Genomic DNA, 12,437 nt, shown 5'->3' on the forward strand with positions numbered 1-12,437 from the left:
ACCCTCGAAGGGGGTAGATGCCTCAGAACCCATGCAAATCAGGGGAGTTAGAGGACCCTTAACCCAGAAGGAAAGGGAAAGAAGACGGCAACAGCAATTATGTTTATATTGCGGAGCTACTGGTCATTTCCTTCGGAACTGCCCTGTAAAACCACCCAAGAAAACTATAGGAGCAGCAGATGAAAACCACTTGAAACCTGACTCGGGAAACGATCACGCCCGGCAAGCGTAGAGGTCAGCTTGCCGAGTTTAAAGAAGGACACTCTGACCTCGCATTTTTCCCATACCCATGGTCCTTATAGATCCAGAGCAGCCATCACGCATGCACGTGGTAAAGGCGTACGTAGATAGTGGAGCTATAGGAAACTATTTGGACTACGTATTGGCTTCCAGGATGAATCTACCTCTCACCCGAAAGACCACTACCGATGTTGTCACCACTGTTGATGGAACTGAAATTGCCTCTGGGCCCGTAACTCATTCCACTGCAGAGATGACTTTGCTGGGTCAGGATGGACACCGAGAGGTTATGGTGTTTGATTTAATCAAGGCTCCACAGTTTCAACTGATACTGGGAATCCCTTGGTTGGAAAAACACAATCCCTGTATTGATTGGCGAGAGAAGAGACTAACCTTCCCAGAATGTGCTAACACCTGTTACCCAAAGAGAACTCTAAATTCAGTACTGGCCCCAATACTCCCAGCTGCCATACAATTACCTGCTGAATACCAAGAATTTCAGGATGTCTTTCAAAAGGAGCAGGCAAACACCTTACCACCGCACAGATCGTATGATTGTCAAATAGATCTCATACCAGGAGCACAACCACCTTGCAGCAGAATCTATGCCCTCACGGAACCTGAAAATCTCCACTTGCGCCAGTACCTAGACCAGTATCTCGCTAATGGCTTCATCCGCCCGTCCAAGTCCCCTGCATCTTCCGCTTTGTTCTTTGTGCCAAAAAAGGAAGGCGACCTTAGAACATGCATTGACTACCGCGCGCTGAATCAGATAAATATCAAGAATTGGTACCCTTTGCCTTTGATCCCTGAACTACTAGACCAGGTAAAGAACGATTGTATATACACAAAACTAGACCTTCGGGGGGCATATCATCTGGTACGCGTCAAAGAGGGTGATGAATGGAAGACTGCTTTTCGCACCAAGTACGGATTATTTGAGTACCAGGTGATGCCTTTCGGACTGTGTAACGCTCCAGCAGCCTTCCAGTTCTTCATGAACGATATCTTCCGAGAGCTCATCGATGTTTGTGTAGTCGTTTACATCGACGATATCTTAGTATACTCCCTATCAGAATCCGATCATGTAAAGCACGTCCGAGCAGTCCTAGAAAAGTTACGCCAGTATAAGTTATACGCTAAACTGGAAAAGTATATCTTTCACACTACGGAAGTAGAGTTTCTTGGATTTATTCTGACCCCTAAAGGAATCCGGATGGATACACGGAAAGTGGACGCAATTCTTAATTGGCCTTCGCCAAGCTCAGTCAAAGGAGTTCAAAGCATGCTCGGCTTTGCCAATTTCTACCGCAGGTTTATCCCGGACTTCTCACACATTGTACATCCCATTACAACACTATTGTGAAAGAATAAACGCTTTACATGGACAGAAGAAGCCGAGAACGCCTTCCAAGAGTTAAAAAAGAAATTCACGTCCGCTCCTGTATTACGACACCCTTGCCCAGAGCTTCCCTACATAGTGGAAACAGGTGCATCCAGTTCAGCTATGGGAGCAGTGCTCTCCCAAAAGGATCCCGAAACTAACCAGCTGCACCCAGTGGCGTTTTGGTCAAGAAAGTTTTCGGCTCCCGAATTAAATTATGCTATAACCGACAAGGAACTGTTGGCCATCAAGTCCGCCTTCAAGGCTTGGCGGCATTATCTGCTGGGCGCCAGGCATACCATTACGGTCATCACTGATCACCGCAATTTACAATACCTAAAGGTAGCCAAGGCCCAATCTTCACGCCAACTCCGTTGGGCATTGTTCTTCGCCGAGTTTGATTTTGTAATAACCTATCGACCAGGTTGCAAAAATGGAAAAGCTGACGCCCTGTCCCGAATAGGAATGGGAGAAACAGAAAGAGCTTTAGAACCTGTACCCATAATTCCCGAACAGAGGATCCTTGGTCTGACATCCATACACTCTCTGGAGGACAATCAAGAAAAGGTCCATCAACTCTTTGATTCCGATGCCTTACAGGGCTGGGCAAGGAAAGGCCCAGAGTATTCTGTCACCAACAATCTACCTTATTACCAAGGCGGGCTATTTCTGCCACCAGAGGAACTACAGAAACTTGTCATTTCTCATTACCACAACACCTTGATGGAAGGACATCCTGGCATTGCTAAAACTGAAGCCAAAATCAAGAAACAGTTTTGGTGGCCCACCTGGCGAAAAGATGTCAAGTTGTTTGTCATGTCTTGCGGCATTTGCGCTCAAAATAAAGGGGAAAAGAAAAAAACCTGCTGGATTATTACAACCGTTAGACATACCACCTACTCCTTGGCATACCTTGTCATTAGACTTTATCACGGATTTACCCCCGTGCAAAGGTTATAACACCATTCTAGTTATTGTAGATCTTTTTTCTAAAATGGCCCATTTAATTCCTTTAAAAGGAATACCTTCAGCTTCTATCATGGCCAAGGAGTTCCTTGAAAATGTTGTCCGTCTACATGGCTTTCCTTCCGTGTTAATTTCAGACCGGGGAAGCCAATTTATTTCACATTTTTGGAGGAAGTGCTGCCAGCTTGCACAAATTGATGTTAGACTTTCAACCAGCCACCATCCCCAGACCGACGGTCAAACTGAGAGAACCAACCAGACTCTTGAGCAATACCTACGTTGTATGCTACATCAATCTGAGGAGGATTGGAAAGACATTCTTTGGATAGCCGAGTATGCATACAATAATTCTGCACACTCAGGAACTAAACAAAGCCCTTTTTTTTACCATATATGGTCACCATCCTCGAACCTCAGACTTAGATTCTCCCCAGCATTTAGAGATGCCTGCGGTGGACCATCTCCATGCTGTTATCACACAAGCCTTTAAAGAGGCGACTGCACATTTACAAAAGGCTAAGGATAAATACAAGAAGGATGCTGATCAACACAGGAGTGAAGCACCGCAATACCAAGTAGGGGACCAAGTATGGTTAGCCACCAAGTACTTACCACTCAAGGGAACACGGACTTTTAACCCCAGGTACTTGGGACCTTATTCTATTAAGGCTATTATTAACCCAGTGGCCGTCAAGTTGGGCCTGCCTGGTCATATGCGTGTTCATCATGTTTTTCACGTGTCTCTTTTGAAGCCTTTGCAACCAGGAACTAGACTAACCACCCCACCTGAACCTATCCTCATAGACGGGGAACCCGAATTCGAAGTCAAGAATATTTTGGACTCTAAAAGGGTGAGATCAAAACTCTTCTATCTCATTGATTGGAAAGGTTATGGTCCACAAGAAAGATCTTGGGAGCCTCGTGACCATGTGCATGCACCTCAATTAGTGAAAATGTTCCACCAAGAATTTCTAGACAAACCAAGGCCGAGAGGGAGAACAGCTTCAGGAGGGGCCTTGAGGGGGAGTGCTGTCACGATGCCTGCCCCCGGAAAGCCAGACCAGGCCCAGCAACCCCGGAAGCAGGCATCATGCCACTTGAAGCATGCCCAAAAACCCCAGTTAGGGGCTCTTTGGCTACAGTCCTGGCGCCTATGGCGCCAGGCTCATAAGAATAAAGTCAGTCCTGGCGCCATGGGCGCCAGGCTCATTACAGAAATCTTACATGTTGCAGACCATGCTGCATACCTACCTGATGCAGACCATGCTGCACGAAGCCACAAGCCAAATGAGGCTTAAAGGGACTACTTTGCCTCAGGGACTCCTTTCCTCTCGGGTGGGGCTGTGGAAGAATACTTACCTGGGACTTCTTCCAAGGCTATTTAAGCCACACCCAGACAGCCACACGTGCTTCGCGTTATTCTGCTTGCTGCAGCGTAACGCTCACCGTGTCTTCAGCAGCTCCAGTCTTCAGCCACGCCCGCTTCAGCCCTGGAACACCTGGAACAAGAAAAGGAGAAGGAGAAGAGGTCAGAACAAAACCCTTACCTGAATCCTTGATCCAGCACATCGTCGATCTGGAAGAGAGAAGCCTTCTCAGGTGTATTGCCATGCACCTCGCAGAGCCGCGCTGAACTCACCAACCGGGGCTGCATTCCTTTACTCCATCGCGAATCCAGCATCTCCAGGCCATTCTTCAACACCTGGGGGAGACAAGAACAGATAGGTGAGCAAGGGCAATACAAACCACCCCCAAAGACTTACCTGATTTACCACAGGGGGGTACTCACCTCATCTCGGGTCGGCGTAGTCAATTCTGCATCACTGCCGCACCCCGGCCCCTAATGGGAAAACAAGGACAATACAAATCACCCCCAAAGACTTACCTGATTACCATAGGGGGTACTCACCTCATCTCGGCTCGGCGCAGTCAATTCCGCATCTCCGCCGCACCCTGGCCCCTAAGGGGAAAAACCAAAGACAATACAACCTTCCCCCAAAGACTTACTTGATTTACCACAGGGGGGTACTCACCTCGTTTCGGGTCGGCGCAGTTAATTCTGCATCATCGCTGTACCCCGGCCCCAAAGGGGAGAACCACAATAGACTTACCAGGATCTTACCAATTGCCACTTGGAACTCTTCTGGTGGTTTAAATCCGCAACCTGCAAGGAATCTGGCAGAGTGAAGATCAGACTTTTGAACTCTTACGAACAACTGGTCGTCTACGCGCCCCTGCGCTCGACGCAGGATGGAGAGCTCATCTTTCCAAATCTTCAGGTGAGATTTAGAGGGAACTTCAGGAGTGTTCTGTGGGCAGACAAGGGGAGTGGGAAGGCGGGTTAACGCTCAGATTACGGGAGGTTAATTCCCTTTCTCCATTGCAGAAAGATATTCGTACGAATCCAACAAACAAAGCTAAGTGGGTCTGTCCAGTCTGTCATCTCGGCTCTACGTGTTACTCTGGTGGAAGCAACAGCGGGTCAGTCCAGATCGACGCCCCCGTGGGAATCAGGTGAGCGTAACACTCACTACCACAAAACTGTGCAGTACAGACTTATACCAAAGGTTGGTTTTGCTTACACCTGTGGTCCTAATTGTATGTGGTGGTCCCAGAGGGTACTGCATGCAATTCTGCCTAACACTCACATAAGTAAACCATACCTGCTCCGTCATCCCACAGGTCTCTCTGGAAGCTTGTGCGGAGAGAGGCCTTCGATAAAGATGCCAAAATGTGCATGCGTCGTTAGACTTCATTAGACCAACTACCATCCTCCAATGGAGAGATGCTACATTTCTGCGGCCGCAGCCATTTTTATAGACATACGATAGGTTATTTATAACGCACTTAATACTCAGAGGTTTCGAAGCACAGACCCGGGGATCGAACCTGTGTTGCTCCGCTGCGTCTTGCTTCCAAGGCACACACGTTGCAGCTGAGCTATCCTTCCAAGACAGTGCGCTGTGGTCCGAACATCATTTTTTCAGTGCAGGGGGGAGATATAGTGTGTTCTTAATAACTGCAATGGTTTTGCGAAGAGCAGTCTTTTCCTTATGTAAAGCGATATCAAACAGGCTTAAATGACCTTGGTTTTGTGTTATCACCTGTTTCGGATGTTGGCTTTGTGACCAAGGTTGTTCCAACAGCACTTGTAGGTCCCCATTGCACCTGTATAGCAACTCTGCAGTGGAATAATAATTCACCATTACCAGGGCGTTGATCCTATCTATAGTTACTTTCATTCAGATGCTTCTGTTCCCCTGCAGAGTAGTAGTTGCCTCTGCCAAAATCGCATTTCTCCTAATCATCTTTCCTACATTAAAAGCGGCGCACATCATTGCATGATCACTCATGGGGGTTTCTTAATTTCATATTTCAGGACCATCTGCAAAGTACGAGTCACAAACGTGCTGTCTAAAAAAGAAGTGCTGTCTCCGCTCTGCCTGGTGACAATGCTCAGCAGGGTGTCACTCTCGCTGGGCAGAGGTGTTGCTGGGGGGGTGGGGCTGAGGGAGCTATAGCCCCGGGTCTTTTGGTTGTAGCCGGATAGAAGCTCAGGGGTTACAACCAAAAAGGCTAGCTAGCCTCCAGTTCCGACAGTCCCAAAACTAGCATAGCCCCGCATCTTTTCCAGACAACACCCCTGTCGCTGGGTATAAGGGGTTCCAGATTAAAATTTAACATGGTCTCAGACCATGTACACTCCTTTGTAATCAAGTCCAGTGTGTGCTTAATACCAGAAGGCAGTCAATTTCACAGGTAACCTTATGCCACCATCAAGCATCCACTCCTCCATCACGCTAATGCAAAGGGCTTTAAAGACGCCCGCAACTATAATTTCCCCCCAGGGTGTCTTGACTGCCATACCTGAAAGGCCTCCTTTACTCTAGTGCACAATTACTTAGTATTCAAACCATCAGGGGGGTCGTACAGTGAGAACAAAGATGCACTCATGTGTTCTTGGGAAATTACTAATCTCAATGCCTAAACAATATGCACATTCCCATCCATTCAAATGGCTGTATTTCTAAATGACAGCTCACGCCAAAGCAAAGACCGCCTTTAGGGCATTCCATAGTAGTTTTGATAGAAGCCAGAGAAAATGTCTTATAAACATCGAGGAACATATTAGTGAGTGACCAAGTCTTCTGGAGTAGGAATAAATCTGCGGTGCGTATGCATTAAGGCGTTCTGCCGGAAAGGTAAACGACCAGACTTCATGAGTGTTCCATGAGAGGATAGACCACTGTGGAGGGCCCCCAGACCGTCAGTGTTGGTATCCATCCCATACCGAGAGCCGGGTGTGATTAGGGTCTATCATGTAAATTCACCTTACTCACAACCTGCTTATGATGAACACAAAGGTCTCCCTGCAGATTGGTGTCCATGTGGTGTACAAAGGTGTAAGGAAACGGTAATAATGAACCTTATTTGTGGTAGTTTGTATATGGATGCCAAAACCCATGACCCTGAACTCTTTGGTAAAGCACACCAGCTTTTCTATGATCACAAGTGATACAAAGGAGACCACCACCCAGTTGCTTTGACTATCTAGAGCTGGTCCTTCAACTCTCTCAATGTCCTGTGGAGTCATGATAATTAATTCCTGAACTTGATGGAACAGCTGCATCAGGTCACAATGGTTGAGAAATGGGCTGATGTTAGTCGGAAATATCTCCTCAATCCGGACCGTGCCACAACTGGTGCTGAGGCACTGGTGTACTTGTTTGCCAGCTTCAAATGTGGTATACACTGGAAGATGATATTGGATAGGTAGATCAGTGGGTTGTAAAGTCATCTGCATTGGAAATGTGGTTTGGGTCATCGTGTGAGTAGGGGTCCTCACTGCCTCAGACCTGCTATCTCTCATAGCAGGGTCAATTCATTGGAGCACAAAGTACAGGCATATTTAGCAAAGACAAACAGTGCACCCCAACACTATGCGTCAGAGAAGGGGGTCCAGTGCCAGATGTTACTACAAGGCTCTGTGTCTCCTGTGGATTCACGTCCTCAAGAAGCAGAGTAATGACCAAGGTTTCTGAGAACTGCAGCCATTTGTCCAGAGTACCCGTCTGGTCTGTGCTCGGTTTTGTTATTTGATGTTGTCCTACCATTGAAGTCACTTTGGAATAGGGCAAATCATCTGGCCGTCCGTGTCTGTTAGAGGTCTCTGCCAATGATCCTCCATTTGCAGGTGGTATGGACATAAGATTGGGCGTTGTACCATCTGCCTATATCTTATTCTGTCGCGCTTTCTGCCTCCGCATTTGTTGCGTTCGTTTCTTAGACAGTGTTGTCACATCTATCTTATCAAGCATACAAGGGGTTGCAAAAACCATAACTGGATAGCCGACTTCCTGCTGGGATACCTTCAAGGCAGCCTGTCTAGGTGTAAACAAGACAATAGAAGGGGGGCGGGGCTAGGCATACTTGAATCGCTCGATATCAGTGTCATTCTCAACTATAGTAATGCTTCCTTCCACCATCGTCAGTTTTCCTGCTGTCTCATACTGAGCACTACTAGACAAAATAACATCCACAACCCTGACTAAGATATGTTTTATAGATCTCTGCTCATTAGCCAGAGTAAAACATGAGCCAAAAATAGCACCCACGGTTACTGCAATCGCATTGAGACTAAGTGCGAATGAAGTCTCTTGAGAGTCCAAAGGATAGTTCATTATAATTCCACTAGTACCCATGCTAAGGGATTCCGATTACGCCACCACCATGACCGTGATACATCCCAAATCAGGACTAAAAGACAAATACGTATTAGGTAATGTCAACGGCAAATCTGGAGTTGCAGTGTGGCTCCCTAATGACTGTCTACGTAAATTGAGACACATATTTAGAAAATAGTTATTATTATCAATTGTGTTTATTGAGATAGGGGAGCTAGCCAATGTTGGATCCCTGTATGGAGTAACAGGAGGGGCGGTAGCCATTACTATTGAAAACATATTGCGAGTAACATTAGCCTATCGCTTAGCACGACTACGAAGCATGTAGGTACGAGGCAGAGGAGGTTTAGAATTCCTCTGCTTATGCATTGCGCAGTCAGTAAGTTTCATTGAGCGGCTATCATATAATCAGTCTGAGTAGATGAAAAAGGTGTAAATGTATGTACAACGCTATGTAATATACCCGCTTTATCTTCTAATAGCAAAAAGAGGACAGTGTCCAAAATAATGGCTTACCGGCACCCCACCGCTCCCCAGCGGACCACGGCAAACCAGTTCTGCAGCAGTTTTGCCCAGTTTCGCACTCTGTGCTGGAAACAGTGTTTTATGCACTGCAGTGAGGTGTGTGAGAAACCTGAAGGTGTCTCACCTGCTAGTCCCCGGGAATCTGTCATCCAGGTGGCCAGGACCCAGCCATTGCTTTTGGATCCAGTTCCTGGGGGTGAGCGAAAACGGACGAGCACCAGAGGCGAGCCGTATACCTGGCATGTTCCAATACAATGGTCAGGCAAGGTCAGGCAATCACTGGTCATTACGCACACCTGACTTCCATCACACTTCCCCACACGGATAAAAGGTGGAGCACGAAAGCCCACTCTGAGCAAGGCAAAGCACACGAGGAAGCAGCAGTACCAAGATGGCAGTTTAATACAAGGAGAAAGACAGCAAGACCAGAGAGGGTTGCAAGGAGGGAAGTGCCCTTGACCTTTTCAGACCATTACTTTTGCGAACCTTGGAAAATAAGAAATCTAAGACCGGGGACTAAAGTTGAAGAAATGAAGAAACCTGCATTGTGTGTAGGAGGTACCCGAGGCTCCCCCGCGTCGATAATGCTGGGGAACGGTTGCCACCATGGAACTGTCTTTGGCTCCTACAACAAAGCAGCGCCATTAAATACAGCACAGCCGGCGAGTCGAGTGACTGATATGAAACCAGTCTGTGTTAGAACCAAGGTTGCAAGCAGCAAAATTGTATGAAGAAACATAACAGAACAGTACCGTAGACAGAGTGATCTGGCGTCACGTGGGTTCTCAATCGAAGGTCTCTGTTAGTTATCCAATGGGTTAACAACTGTGAGAAGGGAAATTGGACATCCAAGTGGTCCAGCAATGGGTCAAGCTAAACCTTGTGCACATTCGAAAGTCTTTGATTGTTTGATGCGAACTGAGATTGGTCCGACCCCTGCTGAGGGCGACTAATTGTGTAAGAGGAAGGATCTGAGCCTGGCTGTGGGGGCTCCGGGGTGAACCGTGAGTCACCCGAGGAAAAATATTCTCTGAACACTGTGAAAAGGGGGCTATGAGCCCAGAAGAGGGCGATCTGCAGTAATGATTGTGATATAAAAGGGATCTGAGCACGGCTCAGGGGGATCTAGAGTGAATCACAAGAATTGAGTATGTTGAAGAGAAAAGGAACTTTGTCTTTTGTTTTGGTACATCAGGCCCTCTGAATCAAGGTAATTTGAAGTAAAGAGACTTGGGAACAGAAGGCCCTGATGCTGGTAATGGAACTGTATCCTTGTGCCAAAGAAGCCAGAGTGTGTGCTTTGCTCGAGTGAACCACCTTGTCCCGTGCTGAAAACATGGGGAGGGAGGCCAGCAGCCTGAATGTCCTGGCATATAATTTTGTGAACACTTCTTTCTTTTTCATGAACATTACCCCGCACTATTTGTATTTAGCGGTAAGGATTGGCAATCGTTTTTTTAATATCGGCCTTTTTACTTTGACTCCACTCCACTAGGACTGCATTATTGTTATTTAATGGTCATAACTTGCTCCCATCTGTAGATTTAGTGTTAGATACATGTTTATCACACCATTGTTGAGGTTCCACAAACATCCTTGAACTGTGGTCACTTGTGTCTGTCTTACTGTTGATACCATGCCTTCCTTGCAGGTGTCTACCTCCAAAGGTGCCTCCTCCAACAACAGTTGACAGTGAAAATAGACTCTCCTTAACACTCCTTCTCACGGCAGACCACTTTTGCTGCACCTTACACCATTTCTGCTGCACATTTGCCACACGCCGTGCTCTTCACTGGAAACAGTGCTTTATGCAATGTAGTGAGTTATCTTTCTCCAAAGGTGATGCCTCTAACAATAGTTGAAAGTGAGGATAGACCCTCCTTATCACTCCTACTCACTGCAGACCACTTCAACCGCACATTTGTGCTACGCTACTCTCTGCGCTGGAAATAGGGTTTTATGCAATCTAGTGAGGTTTCTTCCTCCAAACGTGCCGCCTGTGATATATTATGACTTTTGCGTAACAGATCTCCCACATTTTTGCTACTTTTGTATCAGAATTTTAGATGATCATTAGTATTTAAGGTTTTATATTTTCTTAATTGATGCCAGTGTTGTCAAATAATACCTTAAACAGTTGTGATTGATAGATGATAACAAACCATATACAATTCAAAGTTGATTTTTGTTTACTTTTTTGGAACAACTCACTTCTAGGTAGTTTAGAAACCTGATCCAACGCTTTATTGATCAGATAAGCCTCATGCACATATTTTTGAGAAATTCTCATCATTTGACAAACTTCTTTTTTCTCTCAAGATTATTTCAGTGCATGAGATATTATTGATGTTATGTGCTGCATGAAATGTAGAGGCATGCAACACAGAGTTGCATGCTGTTATTTTGCAAAGCATTTTAGTTTATCTCTGATTGTGTTTAATCATAACTTAATGTTCATGAAATTCACTTTGTGTTTGAATGTATGCATGGCAAAATTGATAAATTGATAAAATTCACAATTAATCAGTTTTTAGACCTTTTCACAAAACAAACAAGTCATCTATATAGCATAGCCACATTATACTATTGTTGTCTGAGTGAATTGTTCAAGACACAATTCATTTCCCAAAATCCTATTAACAAGTTGGCATAGTGCAGTGTAAATTTTGTGCCCATGGCAGTACCTCAAATATGCAAATAGACATCTTTGTTGAAAAGGAAATAGTTGAGTTTTAATACAAGCTCTTGCTTTTAGAAAATCCACCTCACAGTATGTTCTTTAAGTCATGGAATGGTTTCTCAGAACATAATCGTTATATATATATATATAAAAAAGTATTTGGGTCACTCTGAATTTTTTTGCAAAGTTTGGTGAGGATTCGTCCAGGGGGGGCAAAGTTATAGGGAGGGTCCCAAAACTTTTATTTTCCCATAGACATAATGGGAAAAAACTTTGCTCACGCCTACAGCCCAAACAGCTGGACGGATTTACACCAAATTAGCGGCAGGAGCGGTGGCTTGGTCCCGAAAGCGTGCTTTGCTTTATTTGGTGTAAATCCGTCCAGTAGTTTTTAAAAAAATGACAAAAATGTAAGTGAAAAAAATTAGTGATATCTGTGTTCGCTTCGCGGACACACTTCCCTGTTCGCTCCGTGGACAGGACGGTGATTGGGCAAGCAGCTTGCGTGATGTCCGCGGACATCTGACGTGCTCTCTCATAGGATGCGTGAAAGCGTGCAGTGCGTCTGGCTTCAGAGACGCCCGCCATCTTTGTTCCTCGCATGAGAGGCTTTGTATCCCGCCTGCACAGTAAGTCCCCCACCCCTGCTCATGCCCGTGTCTGTCTCCTGTTCCTCCCACCCCCCGCTCATGTCCGTGTTTCTTTCTCCCTCCCGCCCACTGCCGGCTCATGTCCGTGTGTCTTTCTCCCTCCCGCCCACCGCCGGCTCATGTCCGTGTGTCTTTCTCCCTCCCGCCCACCGCCGGCTCATGTCCGTGTGTCTTTCTCCCTCCCGCCCACCGCCGGCTCATGTCCGTGTGTCTTTCACCCTCCCGCCCACCCCCGCTCATGTCCGTGGGTCTTTCTCCCTCCCGCCCACCCCCGCTCATGCCCCGCTCTTGTCCCGCTCGTCTCTCCC

The sequence above is a fragment of the Ambystoma mexicanum genome, chromosome 10, assembly GCF_040938575.1.
Source record: "Ambystoma mexicanum isolate Mex_15411 chromosome 10, UKY_AmexF1_1, whole genome shotgun sequence".
In the NCBI taxonomy this organism is placed as follows: Eukaryota; Metazoa; Chordata; class Amphibia; order Caudata; family Ambystomatidae; genus Ambystoma; species Ambystoma mexicanum.